We start from the raw sequence: 22,529 nt of genomic DNA, 5'->3' as shown, positions 1-22,529 counted from the left end.
TAGTGCACTATATTGATGTTTACCAATGTTTCATTTATTAAGGTTTCCTTCCTGATTTATGATGAGTAATGCGAGTTTTCAATGTTTGCCTTGCGTTTGGTCGTCTGCACATGCAAAGTGTATTTTTGTGCATCTGGTGTCGCCTTCAGATACGGTCCTCTGCCAGTTTGATTTTACTACAATTATATAGTTACATATAGGAGTTTTCAGCTAGACTTGGTTCTCTCATTCACATCTTTCTTTTAAACACTCTGATCTGCATCAAGGGGAAATGTTCAGCCCACTGGCTGAATTCATTATGACCTAAGGCTTGCTGCCTTTTCACAAGAAGCACATCAAAACACAAAGTAGTTGTCTTCAGTGGCAGGGAGTTCTAATCCAATGTGTGCTTTTTTGAGCCCAAAACAACCTTTTTGCCTTTAGTCAATGTTTTTGTTTAGATTAATGATGACCTGGCAACTTGCTTAACAATAATGTTTCACAAAAACCATGACAAAACAAGAATTGCCAAAAGGCAAGCAGTAAACGCCAGACCTACTGGATTTTCCAATGCTTGTTGTCTACAGATCATTGGTTGCCTTCTGCCAATCATAGCATTGCATTCCCTTTCATGATATTCAAGCACACTGATTTCATACGTCCCCACCAGAGTGGGGAACCCTGAACAAAATTCCCCCATGTAATGTCCTTATCTCTTGTTCATTTCCTTCACTTGTCATTATATTCTAACCAGCGCTCAGGATGACACTCCCTCTGGGCTTATACTCAACCTAGGAGGAAGAAGTCACAGTGGTGGTTCCCCTTATCTCACGCATACACATACAGTCCTTATGGTACCGCAGTATTACACAACAACAAAAAGAAAAATAATGGCTGATGCAAGATTTCTGACATCCTAGCAACAGGCACAGAGAAAGGTCTAAAAAACAATAACCTTGAAAACGTCAGTTGTAAATCAGAGACGAAAATCCCACTCAGTACTCTAGGAAAAAGTCAGCAGACTCTACAGCAAGAAGAGCGCCAAGAAAGAAGCATTAAGAATACCAAGAGGGTCGCATTACATGTCATCTGTAACTTCAATACAAGTAGCGGTGTTATGAAGAGGAAATCTGTATATCTGAGAGATTACACTGATGTAGTTTTGCCAACCAATTCAGCACCCTATACATTTGACATCAGAGCTATGCAAATTTAAAAGAGTATAGGAGTTTAAAGTGTTAGAGGTACAAACTAAACTATTGGATAGTGTCGCGACCCAGCAGGGCCAGTGTTGGCATATGTAAGAGGGGGCTAGCGCTGCGCTGAAATCAATGGCCACACAGACACGTTGTATGCTAGTCTCGGTCGTAAGTCACGAGCGACTCCGGACCCTTTATTTAAGCTCTCTGGCCACGCCTGTCCAGAGAGTGTTACAGTGTTTGTGGGTGCTTCCAGAGCCGTGTCCACAGCGGACAATAACTGAACCGCCACATCCCATCCTAAATTAGTTCTTCAAATAAAAGAGGCAGAGGCCACTAACATGCAAAGTCAGCCAGTCTCCGATTGGGCCTGAGGTTGTTGTGGTGCTGGCGGCTCCCCTGCTCCCGCCTGGGACTCACTGGTTCTCTGTCACCAGCCGATGTCCCGGGACTGAGGGTCCCAGCTAATGTTGGCGTCCCAGGGCTTTGAGTTGGGTTCTCACCAGAGTTGTACTCGGCCACTTCAGTCTGGGGTTCACCGACTCTTGACTGCTCCGATTCTTGCCGTGTACCATCTGGTGTGGGGACTCTTTTGAACCACGAGATGTTCCTTGTTATCACCTCTCCTTCTCGTTCTACGGTGACAGCTGTCCCTCTGGTTGACCTTACAGCCCACAGTCCCTGTTCGTAGGAAGTGTGAATTTTCCTCCACTCCGACGATTTCGTATCAATACAGAACACCCTGGCATCGACACTCGGGCTCGTGCTTTCCGCCGATGACTCGCTTTGTCGTTGGTCATTTGCCTCCTTGCTTGGGTATAAGTTCGGTCGTATGGCTCTTGCTTCCAGTTGTCGGCCATGGGTAGCGTGTCTCGCCGGGGTCCTGTCAGCATGAGGGACCATGGGGACCTTTGTGTTCTGCAATGAGGTGTGCTGCAGTATTCTCTCAGAAATTGCCATAGAGCGACTTCCGGGTCAGCCTGTTCAGCCACTGCTATGCGCAAAACATTGTTCGTGGTTCGCATGAACCGTTCGACTTCACCATTGGCCTGTGGCCACTGAGGGGTAAACCAGTGATGTTTGACTCCTAGTCGTGTCAGGAAGTCTTTGAAGTCACTGCCCTGGAATGGGGGACCATTATCTGTCTTGAGGACGTGTGGCAGACCAAATAGTGCAAACAATCGTTCTAGGACAGGCTGCAGATGAGCAAATGCCGTGGATGGTAGGACTGCCACGATGGGATACTTGGTGTAGGTATCGATTAGAACAGCTGTCACTTTTCCAACCGGGAAACTTCCGAAATCAAGGCTCACCCATGACCACGGCGATGGGGCAGGGTCTTCGGTTATCACAGGCGCTGGGGCTTCTGAGCTGCCAGTGAGTTGACAGGCTCTGCAGTTACGTACGACGGTGTCCACACTTTCTTCTACACCCAGGAACCATACCTTCTCCCTCATTCTCGACTTCATGCGACCGGTACCTTGATGACCGAATTTTCCCAGTCGTGTCGTGTCAGGTTCATTTCACCCCTGGATGTTCTTGAGGAATCCTTCCCACGAGCCATCCCTTAGAGCATCAGCTACTCGCTTGAGGATCATGTCTGTGTCCATTAGTGCCTTGATCTCTTCTATAGAGAGAGCCCGCGGGCATGACCACTGGGAGATCATGTTGACAAATTCCTCTGTTTTCGTTTCTTGATCGGAGTCCGTTACGGCGCTGGGTTCGCTGGATGACGCGACAGGAAGTCGGTTGGGTTTTTCGCACCTGGTCCGTATATCAGCTCCATCTGGTAATGCTGAGGTTGGATCGCCCATCTCTCAATCCTGGGAGGCGGGTTCGGTGCAGTCCCTTTGAATAGCGGGAGGAGAGGCTGATGATCTGTTACTACTCTGAATGGTTGACCACTCACGTATAAATGAAAGTGGTTGCACGCCCACTTAATGGCCAGCCTCCCGTTCTATCTGTGAGTAGCGGGCCTCCGTCGCTGTGCTTTACTTGCGAATGCTAGGGGAACCCAGGTTCCTGGTTCAATTTCCTGGGTGAGCAGGACTCCTAGGCCTACCGGGCTGGCTTCTACTAACAGTTCTGTTGGGCGAGTTGTGTCGAAGTACGCCAGGGTCGTGCTGTCCAGTAGAGCTGACTTCACCTGTCCGAAAGCCTTCTCCTCCTCCTGGGTCCACCGCCAGGTGGTTTCCTTCTTGGTCAGGTTTCGTAGTGGCTCTACGATTGTGGCAAGATTTGGAATAAATCTTCCGCAGTATGTTGCCATCCCCAGAAAGCTCCTCACTTCGGAGGCATTGGTTGGCGCGGGGGCGAGTTGGATGGCTTGGAATTTTCTGAAGTCCACCTTGACACCCTCCGGGCTGAATACGTAGCAGACGAAATCAATTGTTTTGCGGAAGAATTGACATTTCTCCTTGTGAAGGGTCACTCCATGTTCTGTTAATCGCTGAAGGGTGGCTCGGAGTCGACGGTGATGCTCTTCAATTGTTGCTGAGTGAATGAGGATGTCATCACTGACGTTGATGAGCCCCTGGAGCTCCAATAGGATTTTCCTCACGGCATTTTGGAATATTTCTGCTGCGGAAGATATTCCAAAGTTCAACCTTTTGTATCGCCAAAGGCCAAAGTGGGTCGAAAACGTAGTAATGTACCTGCTTTCCTTCGCAAGTTTTAACTGGTGATAACCAGCATTCATGTCTAGTTTTGAAAACCATTGGGAGCCATTAAGGTCGGCTAAAATGTCGTCATTGCGTTGACGTTAGGTGTCTCTCCCTCTTTATGGCCTGGTTGGCCATTTAATTTTTAGACAACGGGGATATAGATGAATCCAATGCAATAATAAGTGACTGATGGAAACAGCAAATAACATGACATAAGGTAACCAAAGAAATTTCTCTGGTTGGGAGTAGTAGAAATGAAGATAGTAGCTTTGCGATGAAATAATGCCAAAAAAAGGGGTTAGTCCCCTATCAATCCACCATCCTGCTATCTCTCCACAAATAATGCAGTAGCAGATGTTTAAGGCATCCAGGAAGTGGCCCAGAAAGAGTAGGGGGCATGGGCGTAGCAGAGATTTTAAGTGAAATAGCCCATTTATTAGAACACTACAAATAAATTGGTACAACAACATGGCACAAAAAGAAGTGTGGTTCAACCATTGTGTAAAAATTGAACATGTATATGTAAACAATCTATGGCTGAGGCTTGACAATATCTTTTTTCATTGTGTATAATAAGGAAATGTATGAATATGCTAGCATTCCACATAAGATGAGGTTGTACCCAACGTAGGTAGAGACAATTGGGTTTCAAATTTACAAAAAAAGGAAAGGGAAAGTTAAAATGGGAGAAGGGGAGCTTTGCTCTATGTTCTCTAAAAAACCTCCTTTGCAAACAAGGAAATGTATTAATTTGGTGGCATTCCAAACAATGTGAGGTTATACTCAACTTAGATGGAGAGAACTGTGGTTCCAATGTATAGAAGAAAGACAGGTACATATAGGATGGGAGAATGATAGCATGCTCTATGTTCTCTAAAAAACCCTTTTTTATCTGATTATGTCTGTCAACAGGTAATAAACGAGAGTGGCAACCAACCAGTGCCCATCACAAGAGAGACAATTATTTAAGGTCTTGATAAAGATGGTGTATCGATCCTAAACCCATCTAAACTGTTTTCCTGTCTCTCTCTCCTTTTCCTTTTCCTGTTGTTAGGTGCATTTAATCCAGATTTGTGGCAATCAATTTGTTTGTTTTACAAAACCTGTGTTTTGGATCAAAAAGTCTGTTAGATATATGTAATTTGAAGTGTACACATATGTGAATTTGAAGTATATGTTTTTATGATTATGCATTTTTAAGATTGATTTGTGTAATATTGATGACTTTGTATTTAATTAAAAAAAATATATATTATTTTAATCAGTTATCCTGAAATCTATGGTGTGAATATTATATGTTTGTTCTAATACATGGGCTACATTTATTGTGAGTGGTGACAGTAGTTTTGTTTACCAAGGGATCTTTTTCTTGTACTGGTTGGGCATCCTCATATCAATGCAGATTCGAATCTTCCCTGGTTGCTTTGGTTTTTCGGCGATGAACATGGGGGATACCCAAGGAGTCGGCCCCGTCACTTTCTCAATCACTCCCTGTTGTTCCAGCTTCAGGAGCTCCTGTTCAACCAGTGGCCGGAGGTGAAAACTTATCCATCTGTGTCTTAGCCCGACGGATTGCACCGCTGTGTCTATATGCAGTTTCACTGGTGGTCTCTTCATGCTCCTTAGTCCTTTAAACAGCTGTGGAAATAGGTCCAGGATGTCATCGGTTTGGAGTAGCTTCACTGCATTTGCGAATGCGACCAGGCTCAGATCTTCCGCTGTGTGACTCCCGACTAGTATGTCTGCTTCTGTATCGACCATGTGGAATGTAGTTGTGACTTCTTGGCTTTCTAACTTTACCTGGACAGACATTTTCCCTTTTAAGGGGAGTGGTTTCTGGCTTCCGTACGTGAGAATTCTAATTTTTGATGGGGTGAGTGGCGGTCTTGGATTTAGCTTTTTGTAGTGTTGCGACCCCATGACGTTCACTGTTGCTCCTGTGTCAATCAGAGCCATTACCGGTGACCCGGCGTTCTCGATGTTGCATTTGGGTTGTGGTTGCGTCTCCGTTTGAGGTCGGTTGTGAATGATATGAGGTAGCATTCTTCGTCTTCTTCCGTGGACGAGTCTTCCAGACGTTGGTTGTGGTGAGTGGTAGATCCTGCTGGTCGTGAGGCAGTGGGCTCTTCCAGAGTGAGATGTCTCATGGCTCTTGTTGGTGTTCTCCGCCCTGGGTTTCCCCTGCCTCACACACCTCCCCTGCATACACTCGCAAAGTGGTTGGGAATGCCACACCTGGTGCTGGTCTTTCCTCGCGCCGGGCAGTCTTCTTGAGGGTGTTCCTCCTTTCCGGAGTATCCACACTGTGCCCGCCTTGGAGTTCTGGTGGGCCATCTCCCTCGCCCACTACGGGACGGCGTGCGGATGGCGTCCGCTCGCTCCATCTTGATGGCGACTGTCTGTTCTGCTTGTTGATTGAGCGCTGCTTCCATGGAGGTCGCTCTGATGTCGGACTGCTCATGTGAGCGAGCCAGGATCAAGATGTCTTCTAATGAAATGCGGGGTTGCCGAAGGATGAGTGTCCGCAATGTCTTATTGCGGCACCTTTGAATGGCTTGTGCCCTCACTTCTTTGGACTGATCGTCCTCAGTGCACATGCTTGCTAGCTCTCTGAGACGCGCATGGTACGTGTCCATGGACTCTCCTCTCTGATGGGCTTGTCTGAGTTTGAAGCGTTCATAAATAGGGTTGAGCTGAGGGTCAAAATGGGCGTTTAGGGTCCTGACTGCGGCGTCATAGTCTGTTGGCGCCCCAGTGTCTGGCAGGTGGGCGAACAGCTTGTATATTTCGTATCCTGCGAAACTTAAGAGTAGCGACCTCTTAACAGCTCCATCTGTCTCCCTCGTTATGAAATAATTGTCGAGGCGGACAATCCATACCTTCCATCTAGGTGAGGCGGTGGCGGGGTTGATTAGTTCACTAAACAGAGGTAGTGTGTTAATCTGGGAGTGCACCGGATGTGGTGGCGCAGCCGGGGTTACATGCTGTTGAGCCGCTGGTGCAGCTTGATCTACAATGGTGTGTTCCTGCCTTGCGGCCTCACCTGCTCCCTGTCCTGTGCACGTGACGTCCTAGTCACTCGTGCCCGTTGTTCTGTGCTTGTGTTGCAAGGGTTTGTGTTGGTTGTGCCAATGCTTGTTACTTTTTTCCCCTCCTCTCTGACCAGCGACCCTTGGTTATGTCAATGGTTGTTTCGCTGCTGCCTGGCAATTGTTTGTTGATGCTCTCTTCTTTTGCCTCATGGGGATTTGTCTTTGCCACTGCTTGTTGCACTTTGTTGCTTTTGACCTCAACAGGGGGGAAAATGCTGGCGCTGTGTGCCGGACAGCTTGTCCTCTCCCTTTCTCCTTCGCTCTGAGCTGCTTGGGAGGCCTAGAGGCTGTTTCACTCGCGCTTGACTGAGCTCGGCGGTAGCAGGGCATCTCTGCGTATGCACGCATCCAGCACGGCAACGCGGGGCTCCTCGGCCACGTTTTGGAGTTCCAGCGTGACGTGTGTGGGTATCATGAGCTTGGGGTACCAGTAAACGCTGAGCTGCGCCACCCTCTGCTCACCGTTAGGTCCTCAGTGTTCGCCACTCCTCCCGCTGTGTTCTCGCTACTGCTCGATCTCCGCTGAACTCTGCGAACGCCGGCGCCGTCCCAGCCACACCGCAGGTACCTGGCCTTATAATGAACGCTGAGCCGTCTTGGGGGTGTGTTGTGTTTTCTTAGGTGGCGAATCTGATCCCACCCTCGTCGCCAGTGTCGCGACACAGCGGGGCCAGTGTTGGCATATGTAAGTGGGGAGGCTAGCGCTGTGCTGCAATCAATGGCCACACAGACACGTTGTATGCTAGTCTCGGCCGAAAGTCACGAGCGACTCCGGCCCCTTTATTTAAGCTCTCTGGCCAGAGTGATACAGTGTTTGTGGGTGCTTCCGGGGCCTTGTCCACAGCGGACAATAACTAGACCGCTACAGCTTGTACTGAGCACGATATATTCTTTCAAATGAGTCTAATACAATGTAAAGCGGATAGACATTCAAAACTGCCAATTATAAAGCAACATCTACAGGACAAATATTCCTGAACTGAAGGAGTAGATCCTGTAGAAGAACATCCATACATTGCGGAATTCATTTGTATTTTGGTTAGGCAGAATAATAGACATTAAAATAACCAATACAGCACGGAACATGAGAATGACAAGTGGCACACTGGGGACCTACAGAATATCAATCTTGCCTTTGTGTGGGGTGAAATGAGGCCAAGGCTTCCTGCCAAGGTTGTGAAGACACAGAGCCAAATAGAAGATCTGTCATTGCTGGACCTGATAAAATACCAGGAGGCTTCACAGCCTCGGTCACTGGGGCAATGGGCACTGCAAATCAGAGTAGTACTGGTAGTCTTTGGCCGTGCCAGGAAGATCGCACTGAGATGGTTATTAGGTACCTAAAGAGGCTTTATTTGCAGCCCAATCACCAAGCCATCGTTAGAGATATTGGATGGTGTAGCATTCCTCAAGGCACTTATTATCTTTCCATTTTGTATGATGCCCAGGCACTACATTTCAGAGTTCTGCCTGCATCAGAGAACCTGGAATTAATCTGTTGTAGACTAGGAAAGTGACTAATAATAGGTGAAATTTTTAAAAGGCGGCAGGATATAAATCTATTGAGATGTTGAAAAAGGAATTCAGCATTGGAGAGCTCCAGCGACTCTTTGTTTTACCCTCCTTGATAAAAACAGAAGCTATAAAGGATTGAAAGGTTATAATATTATGTACAGACTTCACTGGCTGCTTACATGGCTTTACAAAACACTAACTGTTCAACAAAATATGCCTCAATGATTTTATATAATAAAAAAATGAGCAAGGAGCTGGAAATAGCAATACCAAAAACTCAGACGACTGCCTTATCCTGATGACAGTAAGATGTGTTGCAAAGTAGAAACTTACTTCATGCAATGAACATGGGGTGAAGCACTTTTTTTTTAGGGTTTTTCCAGATTATGCAACTTTTGAAAAAATATTGCTTCCCATCTGGTTCTACTTCAATGCCTATACTGACAGCGCTCTACAGAACTAAGCTAAGGGGGTGAGAAACTGGTACAGGCTTTTGCGGAACCAAAGGGAATGTTGTACAATAACAAGGTTTTTAGATAACATTTCTCAAGAAACACATTGCACTTTCTCAGAGCTTGAGTAGCAGAGGATTTCGAAGCAGGGCAATAAGGCATTAAGAGGGCAAATTTCAAAAGAGTATAATTTTTTATCATGATGGATGGACTACTATACACCAAGAGCCTTACATAAGATACATACAGAAATAGAAGATAGGTGCTTTTGTTGCCATCAACTGGGAAAGGGGGGATGGCTCCATATCTTTTTTACTTGTCCACTTTTAACGCAGTTTTGGGAGAAAGTGTTCTCCGCCCTCAACAATGGCTTACAGAGAAAATTAAAACCAAAGGCAGAGATAGCACTTTTTGGCTTAGTAAGGCAGACCCAAAATACTTCAATGTCCAAAGAGGAGGAAGCATTTATAGGAATATCCTCTTTAATAGCATGGTCCCTGATCCTTCAGAATTGGAGGACAACTAAAGTCCCAGATTATCTAAACTGGCATAAAAAAGTCCTACGCATAAAAACATTTGAGGAAGCTTATGCAAAAAGGGTAGGTGCAGGCAGTAGGTTACAAGCTGAGTCCCTCGGCATCAAACTAATACGTTTATTTTCGAGGGTAACCTCCCCTGCCCCATGAAGTCCTTGAACACTCCACTGAGAGTGTTTTAAACAATTTTTCTACAGCTCACCCAGTGTGGAGCGAGCTAAAACCACGGGCACATTTTTGCCATCCAGTGGTCCCATGTGGTAGGATTGGGTGCGTCTTTTAGGGGACGCAGACCATCCACCTACTTGGTTTTGAGGTCCTGACGAAAACCTGGTTGACCATAACCGCTAAGGTTGAAACATGTAGACCTAACACATAAACCCTAGAGATACACGGGCTCATCACTGCCCTTATTTTATCTCGCCACGATTTTAACATTGTCCAGTTGCTTACCAATAAAAATCTTTATTTTTTAAGTTCAAACCAGGACAATTTTTAACACACTTACCTTTCATTTTTTTTTACGCACCACCACTCAAAAACCTGCTCCACTGTAATCAGGTGTCGAAGCACACCCTGATGGCGCTAGGTCATTAGGGTGGACCCCGATGATGAAGCATGTCATCACTAGGTGATGAGTGAGGGGTTTCTAATAAAAAGAGTTTTTCTCCACCTTACGAAAACCATTCACCCCTACAGCAACTGGTGAATTCTCATTGGTGGTACTCCTCTGTGTTGTTTATTCTACTATTGTATCCAGGGGTACAGGAGTACTCCCCGTTCACTCTGGTGAACATAATCCTTGCTCTCTCTATTGTTTTTGTATAGCTATTGAAAGATTGTCAGCAGTTTGGCAATATATTGATAACGTAGGTCAAGAGTGAATCGAACTTAAACAATATAATTATGATATTAGTGGAATCGCTGAAAGCACTGCACTTTATTCGATAATATCTCATGGCTACTCCCATGTAGGGGTAATGAGGAAGGAGAGCTAAATGGAAATTTGGGTATCGGGGCACATAAGTAAAATGTGGATACATTTTAGTGGGGATAGATGGGAAAAGCACTTTAGGGGAGTTAAATGCACAGCACTTTAGTTTGAAGAGAGATGTTAAACTTCTGCTTCCCCTTAAGGTCCATTGCCTCGGGACAAGAGGTAATAATAAATGGATTATTAAGAAATACAAGTTTTAAATGTTATGAATTAAATTACTATGTATTAAGATTAAAGGAATAATCTGATCATGTATAAGATGGTATGAGTAGTGCTGATAGTTGTGTGGTTGGGGACTTGGGGGTTGTATATGCACTCTAAGGCTAGTTATTTGCCCAGTTATTTGTGGGGAGTAATCTTAATGAACCACTATTCCAATGAATTAGTCTCTTTATCTGAATTTACTGTTTGTTTTAGACTTTGTATAAGATTGATAGCACTACACTTTATTATCTGCAATTTGGTTAGGCGGCAGCACTACGCATTCAAAGGAAGAAATTTTAAAAATGGTTGATTTCCTGGTTTAATATAAGAAAAAGTATTCGATTTTACGAGTTATAAATAGTTATATTTTTCAGGATGTCCGCTTTTGTTATAATTCCGCTCAATAAAAATAAATAGAACCAGATGTCATCAAAAGGTATTGTGAAGTGTAATAAAATGGATTTTTATTTAGGGTGGTTGACAGCCCACTTAAAGGAATAATTCCAACTCTTGGAGGGTAAAACCTCAAAGTCACTAAATTAAGCTGCGCTCAAACCCCAGGTAGATATGGCATAGAGCAGACAGGTTTAAGGTCAATGTGAAAAGTATTTATGCCGCACCTAAACAGTAATAAACTAAGATTGCAAAACAATAAAACTCCCAAGCCAAATTAGAAGGAAGCAACCTAGACAGGTTATCTGGAAGGAGGCTTGCCAGAATGCTTTTGATACAGTCAAGGAGTCTATCTGCACAGCACCCATGTTGAAGGCTCCTGATTTCTCCAAATAATGAATTGATCATTGCATAGGGGCCATTCTCTCACAGCTAAATGAAGAGGGCCAGGATCAACCAGTAGCCTTCATCAGTTGGAGGTTACTTCCCCAGGAACAGAGGTGGACCTCAATAGAAAGGGAAGACTTTGCAGAGATCTGGGCACTGGAAAAGTTGGGACCATACCTGTTTGGTTCTCACTCCCGAGTTCAGACAGACCACAGACCCTTCAGATGTCTTCAGAGAATCCCAGACTGTTAAGGTGGTCCATCTCCCTGCAGGGAATGGACTTTACAGTGGAACACCATTCTGGAACAGACCATGCCAACGTTGATGGTCAATCCAGTGAAGAGAGCTCCATAGGGGTTGAAAGTTCTCCCCACTTTCAGCTGGGGGAACCTGTGTTAGACCTGGCATCCTGGGTGTGGTTTATTTCCTAACTTTTTGCCTTCAGATCTACTGTTTTGCTGACTTCATTGTTGCTACTTTAAGATGCAGCACACTTTACCACTGCTAACCAGTGCTAAAGTGTTTGTGCTCGCTCCTTAAAACATGGGATCATTGGCTTACACCCAATTGGCATACTTAATTTACTAGTAAGTCCCTAGTAAAATGACACTACCTGTGCCCAGGGCCGGTAAATTAAACGCATTGATTGTGCCACCCATGTAAGTAACACATTAAACAGAATATGACTCTTCACTCCGCATACCATTATCCCGCATGCTGTCACAATGCGGTCGTAACAACGACCGCGTTGTGACAAAGCATATCATTACTCCGCAAGTCGTTACGACGACTTGCAGAGGGGGGGCACTGGATGTTGGAATAGTAAAATTTACTATTTCAACTCCAGTCTGTGCCGACTTTAGGGAAGGTATTGGATTTTAAATCCAACACCTTCTCCTCCCCTCTGCAAGTCGTTGTAACGACTTGCGGAGTAATCGTATGCGTTGTCACAACACGGTCGTTATAACGACCGCGTTGTGACAGCATGCGGGGTCACGGATGCGGGGTGAAGGTGCTTTACCCTTTAAACATATCTCAGGCCTGTGTGTGCAGTATTAAACTGCCATTTTGACCTGGCAAAATAAAATGTTTGCCAGGCCCACACCTCCTCTTTAACAGCTATAAGTCACCCTAAAGTGGGTCCTGGGCAGACCAGAGGGCAAGGTGCAGTGTATTTCAAAAGTAGTACATGTACTTTTCAGTTTTACATGTCCTGGTAGAGAAAAACTCTTACATTCGTTTTTCAATACTGGAAGGCCTACCTCTGCCATAGTATAACGTTAGAGTTAACTTATTACATTTGATAAGCTGTGACTTCCAAATGGGAACAGGCAATTCATTCATCTTTGGTGTCTTTGGAATTATAATGAAAAATCCTAGGTGAAGTAGGATTTTCAATTACAATTTTGAAGAAGTCACTTTTAGAAAGTTGCAAAAACACACAGTGCCCACACCACAATTACTCATTCAATATTCAAGAAGGGTAAGAAACCAGTTTATTGTAACCACCCTTAGACAGCATTACTCAGTGTCTATCATTTTATGCTTTTCAAAAAATCATAACAGAATAAAGGACTACGTATTGGAATATTTACAAGACTAAATACACTTTGTACATACATCAAAAAACAAACATTATTTACACACTAAATCAAATATTACAAAAAATTATAATAGTTACATCACAACCAACAAATATTACAATAAAAAACATGAAGAAAAATGATTTCCAAGGGGGTATAAGCAACTTAATAGCTTGTAAACGCTTAAATACTCGACCAGCCGGTCCTAGTGTCGTGAAGTTGACAATTTATTCCACCCAAGAAAGACTGCCGACGCGTTTCAAGAACCAGGCAAAAAGTCACTGGTCTATCATCAGGGCTGTTTATTCTTTGTATAATTTTTTTTTAAAGAGGGGCGTGATGGAGCTCGAGTCTGCTTTCTTTCATTTGAAATAAAGCAGACTCGAGCACGGGCGTGCTGTGGCAGAGGAGCAGGACGGTGACTGCGGTTTCTCCCTTTAAATCTTTAAGAACAAGATACTTCAGTAAGAATTACACCTTGATGGTGACGTCGTACAAGCAAAATTTGCCGTTCTCCGGCAGTTCACAAAAAATAAGACATCTCTGTCTGGCCACCACAATAACTAGCGAGTTGGACCACAAGAAGATTAACCATCACGCCCCTCTTTAAAACAATTTTGATACAAAGAATAAACAGTATTTAAGCGTTTACAAGCTATTAAGTTGCTTATACCCCCTTGGAAATCATTTTTCTTCATGTTTTTTATTGTAATATTTGTTGGTTGTGATGTAACTATTATAATTTTTTGTAATGTTTGATGCAGAAACGTTTTTTAGTGTGTAAATAATGTTTGTTTTTTAATGTATGTACAAAGTGTATTTAGTCTTGTAAATATTCCAATACGTAGTCCTTTATTCTGTTATGATTTTTTGAAAATTTGAAAAAAAGCATAAAATGATAGACACTGAGTAATGCTGTCTAAGGGTGGTTACAATAAACTGGTTTCTTACCCTTCTTGAATATTGAATGAGTAATTGTGGTGTGGGCACTGTGTGTTTTTGCAATTTAAATATAAGGTCTAGCCCCCACTACGTGTTTATGGACCTATCCCCTTTTGGTTCTCAACTTTTAGAAAGTTGGCTTTTTCCTGCCTTAGCCATTTGGTGCCTGCAGCCTGTGGTCACATGGCGGAGTGTAGGTGACAGTTGAGCTTTGTGTATTCCTCCTAGACAGCCACACACAATACTGAGCTTTGGTGTGCCTGGATGGGCCTTCACTGGCAGGATGAGAGGGAGGAGCTTGGCAAAGCCCCACGTACATTTGAATAGGCTGTGTCCTGCCTCAACACAAAGGACTGCGTACCCCCTGTAGTTAATCCGGTGCCAGGGCAAGGAAGGCAGGGCACCTGTGCATTTTAAAGGCAAGTCTCTAGTAGCCTCTCCCACTTCAAAGGCAGAACTGGGTATAAATATTACACCTCAGATGTCAACTCTTCATGAGTCTTCTAGACCTGGAGTTACTCTGAAAGGAAGAAGGGCTGCTGTGCTGCTGATAGGACTGCCACTCTGCTGCCCTGCTGTGCTGACCTGCTGTGCTCTTGCTTAGGTGTGAAGGCCTGGACCTCCATCTGTTGAACCCAGGATCCAAAGTGACTCTAGGGACTAGTTGGCAGGCTTCCTGATTTGAGCCCCAGGGACAAAAGGCTGCAACAACCTCAACCACAGCACCTGGAAGCTGCCATCTCTGAGTCTACTCTGTCAAGTGGTGCCATCCCAGTCCTGTGGCACCAGCGGAACTGATACATCTCACCTTTTGCACAGCACAACCCTGGGCAGAAGTGACGTATCGCAGACACATCGTCACTGGTGCATGGCTCTTCTCCGTCACAAAGACCCGCATTGCATCGCAGTCCACCGCCTCATCGGAACTGCCGCTGGACAGCACATCCCCGGTGCAGGACCTTGCATCCCTCATCGATGGCAGCCTCAATGACGATGCCGGACTCCATATCACAGCCTCACAGATCCTTCGCACCAACTGCGCCATGAAAACTCGACACCGAACTTCACATTGCAAGCCCTTCTCAACATGATACTAAATGATTATGCAGGACCTCGCAGCGCAGCCTCGCTGCATCTTGCAACCAATGCATGGCATCGGCTGTTCGATGAGTCATCGACGCGGATCTCCGCAACGCTCTGCAAACCAGGATTTAAGGTACTTTGTTTAGATGGCCTAACTGGGTCTCTGTAGCTGGCCCACAATCCATTGTGGTCGGCCTGCACTTGTGATGTATCCCAGTCCGGCGCAACCAGATATCCACTGTTGGCACTTTGTGCTTTTTGGAGCTATTTTCAGTGAAATGTTTAAACTTGCATATCTCCCGTTATACTCATTAGACTTTTGTTGTTTTAGTCTTGTTTTATTTATTTAAAATTCCTCTACTGTTCTAATCTTGTGTGGGCTCCTTTTTGCGTGGTGTTTTCACTTTACTGCTGTTTGAAATGTTACACAAATACTTTACAGAAAAGTTATGAGTAGGGAGCTACCCTTTCTGTCAGGAAAAGGATTGGGTCGACAATTGTACAAAAACAGAGTACCTTTTCCTGATTTTATACCTTATGTGTGGTGTGCCTAACCCCGTCGGGGTGACTACCTAACGTGAAAGAGATTATGCAATATTGTCTAGGTTACCAAATTTACAACGTGAAATATCAAACCCTTCGGTGTCTTGGGGGACCATATATGAATCAAAGACTTTTAAAAAATTAGTCATATATTTATTAATAAAATTTTTGTTAAAAAGATCATAGTACCACAATACTGTTACATAAAAAAACAATGCAAGATATATATTCAATTAATACAAAAAAAAATTATAACACATTCACTAAAACAATTTTAGGTTTAAAAACTGCTTGTATAGCAATGTTTACCACAGACATATTTATACATAATAGTAGAACAATTTCTTAATAGGAACAAACTGTCAAACTTTTTTTACCACAAATACTTTACACCTTTCCTCTAGGTTAAGTCTGAATGCTCTGAGCCACGCTACCAGTGGGTTGAGCACAGGTTAATTTAGGGTTGGCTTGTGCCTCACCCTGACAAGGACTATGGGTGCTGCTTGACCAGGGTTCACACCCCAGTCAAACAACAGCCCAATTTCCTACAGTCCATGTTGGCCTTACCTCAAACAGGCCCAAAGTTCAGTGTGTCAGGGCATGTCCAAGAGGGAAAAAGTCTTTCCTTACTCTAAACTTAGGCTCTGAGGGCTGGGGTGTGTGTGGGGGGCGGAGTGTACTATGGTAATCTTAGGATCCTCCCACATCTAACACTACAATCCATATTGTAGCAGGTACTAAACCCACAAGAAACCCAGAAAAAGACGGCTGGTAGGACAAAAGCAGGGTCCTTAAGCAACCATACAGTGGATACACAAGAAATGTCTTTGCATTCTGTTCCCTCCCTTTCAAGTACATCCCTTGTGTTACATCCGGCTCAACAGACCTGTCAAGTAAGAGTTGACACTCCTGTTAAAAGGAGGCCACAGCCCCGACGCTGAATATTTTGGTGAACTCTGAGGAGTCCTCTCTGCCCATCTAGGTAAGCCTATTGTTTGCTGTGTGGGGCATTTCACACCCTTTTCACACCTATTGAAGGCTTATCACTGGCTTGCAGCTGGCAGAAGTTTATGCTAATTAGCCTTTTAACTGTTTAAGTGGGTAAAGGCTATTTTTCTACAAGTTACTTTTCCTTAATATTTATTACAAATCCGACTTTACCACCAAATTGGATTCGTAATAACTAATAAAAATAGTTGATTAATTATTTTCCTGAGTTAGCAGTATTAGTATTTTAATCTGTGCTCTGCGCTCTGGTTTTCTAAATAAAACAGCTGGGACTGCAAAATTGAGAGCACATTTTTGACCCTTATTACTTTATGAACATGGTAATATTAATTGCCTACATGTCCCACTTTTAAATACCATGCACTATACCTTGTGGGCTAGAAGGCTTGCATAGCGGTGACATTAATATTCAAAAGGGGGGTTTTGACCTGTCAAAATGGTTTATTTTGACCAGTTTTTTTCACTGCTACAGTCAGGGTACAATGGTAGGCGTAAAGCCATGTTTGTACTGCCACTATAGTGAATGGCATAATAGATGCTGCACTCTAATAGTGGCATTTAAATTACAGGCCCTGGGTACACTTTGTACCATATACTAGGGACTGTTAGGCAGGATAAATATGCCAATTAGGAGTATGCCAATTCATGCATCTTTAAAGGGAAGCACAGCACTTTACTACTGGTTAGCAGGGGTAACATGCACAGAGTTCTAAACCCAGCAACAAAAATAGGGACCCTCACAGTCACAAAACCCATGATGACGATGCATGAAAGTTGGATTATCTACACAAATTATGTGATTCCATTGGCATTTCAATATGTTCGTCAGATATGATTTGGAGCAACAACAAATTTCAGGATTTACGTCAACCAACGATCATGCACATCAGCAGATACTAGGGAATGCTCATGTCCCATGCCCTTAGTGCCTTAGAGTTTGTTTACTATTCACTACCCACAAGTAAATAGGCAGTCGCTTTTTGCACTTTTTCTTGTTATTTGGCACTATTTACTGATGGTTGCCAATGGCTGTTGCCCTTTCTTGCCTTCTGGAAATGGGGTAATTGGAAATGTTTTTCCCAATCAACATCCACCCATGCAGTTGGTGCCCGAGGCTCCAAAGCAAAACCGAGGAAGGTTGGCTGATTGAAGTTGTGAGGTTTGAAGCTTGAGGAGGCTTAAACTACATAGAAAACACCATGATCAGTCAACGATCAACAGAAAGTAACAGTCACCAGTTCTCATAAAGGCTTCTCTCTGGGTTCCTCCTACGTAGAGAACTTTAGGATGTTTTACTGAACACACAATAACAAGAGCATTTTCTTTTATATCTGATTGCCAAATTCTTGCAACTTCTTAAGAGAGTGATTATTAAATATTATCCACTACAGCACTGAGCTTGTTAAGGCTAATCTCAGATTATGTAGATAAGTAACATTCAGATCGAAGGTTGTCAGGCAGTTTCTAAGCTGAAATACCAGCAACACTATTAAATGTCTTTCCATCTTTAAAGGGAAGTTATTTATGAACTGCTAACATGTCAACAACAAGATGCTGGACAGTGATCCTTTGTTTTCTTTGCAGGCAGAAAAACTGCAAAATAAGGGCATTCTGTTGTTGTGCCAAGGCTACTGGGACAATAGGATTTGTGTCTAGTAATACAGTTATCTCTTATAGGATGTTCTTCTGCAAGATACTCTAAAGTGCAAACCCGTTTGCCTGCATTTCACATAAAACTAGACAAAAATGTTACAAAAGATCTATATTCCAAAAACACTTCACATCCTCCTGGAGTTCCTACATTTTAGTTCAGTGTAATACCTCAATACTTTAATTTGAGCCGGTGGTTGCTTGTCTGTGCCGATAACACACATTTTTGGGGGCCCGCACTTATTTCCTCTGATCAAATATTTCCCGAGAGCAAGAGAGGGAAGAACACACATACAGAAAATAAGGAAGGAGAGAAAGATTGCCGACTCAAGAAGGAAAGCAAGAGTGAAATAAATGGACGGTCAGTGTCGCACTGTATTATAGAGACCTGGGGTGAATTCCAGACTATACAGTTATGGTATTCGGCACACTGACATTTAATAACGCCGACCGAGCTTCGAAACAGCGCTTTGGGCATTGGCTCTCATTAGTTTACGAATTTTGCACTGCCTGAATATTTCTGTGATTTGAGTCTGAGGAAATAATGCAAGTCTGTATGATTGAGCATTATTTTTATTTTATTTTTATATAGCGCGAACTAGAACCGAATCAGTTATCAGAGCGCTTTACATAGCACCAGTTACGTTACATGAGGACACACTTTCATTTTAGGCACGGGGAGATTAAGTGATTAGCCCAGAATCACAGGGGGTTTTTGGCGTCGTTACCGAGACTCGAACCAAGTTCCCCAGGTCCGAGGTCGAGCGCCTTAGCCGTTAGGCCAACCCCTCTCCCCTTAAATTGTACAGTTGTAGCAAAATTGATAACCATTCCTCGTAGGGAGTGGGACCAGAGAGTTAGTTTGAAAAAAACTCAGGAGTGAGGCAGTCATAAGGAAAATTAGGAATTTTCAGAGCCATCAATACTGTTTGCGTTGTACAGAATGCACTTGGACTGCTCAACCAATGAATGAAAGAGTAAATGAATACTTTAATAAGTGCGTAGTTACTTAAAACCGTTGCAGCAATCAGTAAAACAAATTCATGCTGGCATTAAAATTCAATAGACAAAGTACTTATGCTAAATAAAAGAAGTTAAAATACAATCCAGGTTATGCAATGGACTAAAATGTTATTTTTAGAGCGTACATAACTTCCCTGTATAGAAGTCTTTAACACCTTTATAGTAAAGAGGCAGTCAGTGCAAGACATATTCTTATTATGGTAAAAAAGAGTCACAGACCGAAGTTCAGTTTAGGAGTTCTGTATTACGGCAGGTCTTTCTGCTCAACCGATTATTATATTAATATGCTTTGATCGTTTGTAAAATAAATCATAAAAGTTACATTCATAAAAGAAGGATAGCAAACTCATACTAGGGTAAAATAACATGGACTCACGTAGTTTAGTTGAAGACTTTTGAAAACAACCAATAGCAGTGCACAAAGCAGAAAGCTCAATAACAGCTGTATAAACGTCACTGCTGCCCTACCTCCAATAAAACCAACATCCTTGAACAAAGGTACAAGGTAACGCGGATGCATCCATTTATTTAAAAAAAAACACAACAGGAAGTAAACGTATTTGGGTAGAGTGCTCCTCACAAGGACAACAACATATTAAATGAGAACGTACCCAGCCTAGAGGGAAAGGACGTTGATGGTGGATAACGCCCAACCTATTATTGATAGCTATCTCTACCTTAAATTAGTAACTAGCGATAAATAACATTCCACCACACAGGGATTCTTCACCATTGCATAATACTGACAGTAGGCTTTTGGAGCACGACAGATTCCTTCTGGAAACACCTGCAAAGGGCATTCTTGTGCCCCAAACTATCCCTTTAAGGATGCTGCTAGGGCCTGTAAATATATTTCACATCATTACTCCAGGGAATCTTCGAATGATCATACATTTTGAGGCAGTCAATAATTATGAAGCAGGGTAGCAGGATTGGGCCAGATAGACAGCCATACCCATATAAGAAGTCCTTCATATAATTCGGGCCCAGTTCTTCATGGCAGAAAAAATGGGGGCTGGGAAGACAATATAATGTGTCGATATCACAATGCCCCCAGATACTTGAGCCATAAAAAACAATAGGTACATATTTGCTTTTGTAGATTTCAATCATGTGTTTAATGTTACCGAATTTATTGGCAAAAATTAAAAACAGTCCCTTCAGACGGTAAAAATAATTTTCTACTGGATGAAATTAAGGAAGACCAAAGACCAGAGGAATAAGAAAATCACACCAAGGTAAGGAAAAGCATAAATGTGTTCAATCTTTTTAATTTTAATTATCATTGGTCCTAGTCTTAGTAGACTTTGAGTCACAAATCATCACATGGGTTTTGGAATAACTGGTATCCAAATCAAGGTTGTCCATAAACTTTATGAATAAATCAAATGTTTGTTTGCCCTGTTAGCAGAGCAGGACAATAATACAGTATTGCATGCATAAAGAAGAGCTGGAATAGGGTTATGTCCAATTTGTGGAATATCTTGGCTGCTGTATACTAGATAAGCATTCAAATTATTCGCATACAAAACAAAAGAATAGAGACTAGGACAGATCCTTGCTGCAATCCTCTGGAAAGCTTAAAAGACTCAGGGGCTGATTATGATCTTGGTGGATGGGATACTCCGTCACAATATCCCATCCGCCATATTACAAGTTCCATAGGATAAAAAAGAATTGTAATTTGGCAGATGGGATATCCGTCACCCTGTCAGCCAAGTTTGGATCTGTTAACATGGTCAATAGCACTGCTGATGTCCACACAGATCATATAAAGAGAGCCCTTAGAGGCCTTTGTACATTTACTAATAAGCAAAGGCTTAAACATTGTTCAGTGATCCCCAATCCTGCCCTAAAGCCACATTGAATATCAGTATTGTTATTATGTGTCGCCAAAGTCAAAATTATTTCAAGGAGGACCCTCCATACAACTTTATAGGAGAAATAGGTTCATAGCAGCTAGGATTACTCCTAATACCATTTTCTGATATAGTGTGACCAAAAGGGCAGCAAAAGGAAGGCACTAGCTGCTTTTGAGACAATAGTTATTAAGAGAGTCCATAGCTCAAAGTTGAATTTGTAAAGTTCCCCTGGGACCCCATCTTGTATAGAACTTTTCCCTAAAGGGCTCTCATTTAATGCTACAGGGACCTCCTCAAGTGCAAAATAAAGGGGCCTATTCACAAACTGCATTTTGTAGTCTGGTACATAGTAGTATTAACATACTACAAAATGCTATTCACAAACTTACATGCAGAGGTCAAAGCCTCCATCACGCCGATCTTTCGGCGTGGAGATACTCGAACACATAGATATACATTTTAGTAGTTCAGGTGGGAGGGATAGGGAGGAGTGACTGAAAATGGGGAACACTTAATACTAAAGGAGAGGGGTTAAGGAAGGATGAGGAGGAGTTAAGGCAGGGTTACATAGGGTTTTAGTGAAGGACAGGTGTCCACCCACAAAAGAGTAGGCCCATTGCTATTCACAAACTGCACTATAATTACACCAGCCAAAAAAAGACACAAAACAGTTGTAAATGTATTGCAGCTTACAGCTGGAGTAAGTTCAGAAGTACACATGGCCAACAAATGGTACTTTAGCATACTCCCAAAGAAAATAATGTAAGCAAGGATTTAAAATTAAAGCCAATTTGGAAATGGGACAGTGACGAGCCCAGACAAGATTTACGCATAGCCCTGCTGCTCCGATGCAATGGAGAGAGAGCTGACGTGCAATATGACTTTGCGCTGATGCTGCTCCTCTCCCCTTACTATTGGGTGCTTCAGATAAGGACAGGAATCACATCTTACATTTTAACTCAACAACATTCGCCCGAATACAGATGATACCCACTGCAACGCTCTCCCTGCCTAACGACAAAATGGCAGATTCCAGTGACTTCTAGTAGCCACCATAAGATTTCCTCAGCCCTCCGGCGATGCACATAATAGAGATCCTCTCTCTACCTGGGACCAGCAGTGGGAGTTGATACACCCAAATCACCTACGTCTCGTAGCTGAGTGATGGATATGTCCAGCTCATCTAGCTAAGTCGCCTTCCAGTCCGTGCCTATGATCATTATGGCAGCTCCCTGAAGCAGCAGTCTTTTCAGACAGTCCTTAACTGTGATTGGTAATTTGATCACTATACATCGCCATTGCCTATCTGCTGCATTGACCGCTTGCTGCAAGACAGCCCGTCTACTTGGTACTACCTGATAATGCTAGATACCACATATTGTATGATGACTCCCACACAGGAGAACTACATAGAGGCA

General features: G+C 43.3%; 1 protein-coding gene across 1 annotated transcript in view; it reads right to left on the bottom strand.

The window, feature by feature from the left end:
- The window catches only part of COL28A1 (collagen type XXVIII alpha 1 chain), a 621,255-nt gene that overhangs the window by 523,157 nt on the left and 75,569 nt on the right, over positions 1 to 22,529 (bottom strand). The gene's annotated exons all lie outside the window — the stretch shown is intronic.

Source organism: Lissotriton helveticus, chromosome 10 (genome assembly GCF_964261635.1).
Source record: "Lissotriton helveticus chromosome 10, aLisHel1.1, whole genome shotgun sequence".
Taxonomy (NCBI): Eukaryota; Metazoa; Chordata; class Amphibia; order Caudata; family Salamandridae; genus Lissotriton; species Lissotriton helveticus.
The sequence above is the reverse complement of the archived record's forward strand: the minus strand, read 5'-3'. Positions and strand labels throughout refer to the sequence as shown.